Raw genomic sequence first — 1,795 nt, 5'->3', positions numbered from 1 at the left:
AAGTCTTTATATTTCCCCATCCACTCAAGGCCCCAGGAGAAAGCCCATGGCTCCAGTCTGCCTTCCAAATCTTTCCTAATTTGATTTGAACTGATTCTTCCAGGGACTTCCATCATCTTCCCCTAACTAAACCCTAAGAGCACCTGCTTACTCAACCTTCCTTGAATGCAGCTCACTTCCGGAAAAACTCAGTTTAACTTTCCTCCCTCTGCCTGGAATCTATCCACACTCTACTGATGCTTGTTCAAGTTCATCCATGCTTACAATTTGAACTCAGAACTTCTTACTGTGTGGGGCCTCCCCACATATCCATGGGGAGGATGGCTAAGTCCTATCTTGCTGCCCTGTTAAGTCCTATCCCTCTTTCCCAATGCTTTTGTATTACCTTTTTCAAAAAGCACCTGCAATTCTCTTAATTCTTATGTATCCATTCTTCTTCCCTACTAGGCTTGTAAATTCCTGGAAGATGGGGACTCTGCCTTGGTCATCATTATACTGTTGCCTAGATGTAGTAAACAGTTAAAGAAGCCTGCTAGGTCCCTCAAATGTACCATAGCTAAAACAGGACCCCTGATTCCATCCCCCACCCACCCAACTCTCTGTCATAACCCTGAGCTATTCTGTTCTTCCCATCTTCCTCTTTCTGGTAGATGAAACCACCATCCACCCAGTTTCTCAAGCACCAAACCTGAAATCCTTGATTTCTCTCCTTCCCTTCCCCCATCCTAATCCAGCCTATCCCCAAATGGGCTCTACCTCCAAAATCCATTCAAATTTGTCCACTTCCCTTTACCTACCTCGCCCTCCTATTTTCTGGACTGCTGCAGTGAGTCCCAACTAATTTCCTTGCATCTTTTCTTGCTTCCCTGCACTCTATTCTCCTCTCTGAGACAATGTTATTTAAAAATGTGCATCACCTTATATCACTAATTGACATGAAACCCTTCAAATGTTTCCTATCACATAAAATAATACATAACCTCTTATTCTGGTTTGCAGAGCCTTGCACATTTGGCCTCTCTAATCACATATCATCTCCTCCTGGTGCCCACACCACATCTCCAGCCATAGTGACCTTCTCTTCAATATTTTAAGCTTGTTCCTAGCCCAGGGCCTTTGCACTGCTACCTCTATCCACAATAGTATTCTTCCAATCTTCATGTCTCTAATTATAATTTCACATTTAGCTTAAATGTTATTTCCTCAATCTGAATTACCCACCCAATCACTCTATCATATTGCTCTACTTTAAATCTCTGCATTGTACTTATCACTATCTGATTAATTATTGTAATTTTGTTTTACTCTGGTTGTTTTCATTCCATTAGATGTAAACTCTATGAGATTAGGGATGTTAGTCATAGTTATCACTGTATCTCTGGAGCCTAGGATAGTGCCTTGCACATGGTAAGAATTTATTTATTTATTTATTTATTTATTTATTTATTTTTTACAAATAGTTTATTGTCAAATTGGTTTCCATATAACACCCAGTGCTCATCCCCACAAGTGCCCTCTTCCATNCCCTCCCCCCAACATCCATCAGTCCTCAGTTTGTTTCTCAGCATTCAAGAGTCTCTCATGGTTTGCCTCTCTCCCTCTCCCCCACCATTTCCCCCCTTCTTCTCCCCCATGATCCTCCGTAAGTTCCTCCTAATCCTCCTATACGTGCAAACATGTGATATTTGTCCTTCTCTGCCTGACTTATTTCGCTCAGCATAATACCCTCAAGGTCCATCCATGTTGCTACACATGGCCAGATTTCATTCTTTCTCATTGCCATGTAGTATTCCAT

General features: G+C 41.8%; 1 pseudogene; it reads left to right on the top strand.

Annotated features, from left to right (window-relative positions):
• The window catches only part of LOC144238509 (olfactory receptor 5G3-like), a 20,955-nt pseudogene that overhangs the window by 4,336 nt on the left and 14,824 nt on the right, over nt 1-1,795 (top strand).

The sequence above is a fragment of the Crocuta crocuta genome, unplaced genomic scaffold (genome assembly GCF_008692635.1).
Source record: "Crocuta crocuta isolate KB4526 unplaced genomic scaffold, BGI_CrCroc_1.0 scaffold405, whole genome shotgun sequence".
NCBI classification, from domain to species: domain Eukaryota; kingdom Metazoa; phylum Chordata; class Mammalia; order Carnivora; family Hyaenidae; genus Crocuta; species Crocuta crocuta.
This window is presented reverse-complemented; position numbering and strand designations above follow the sequence as displayed.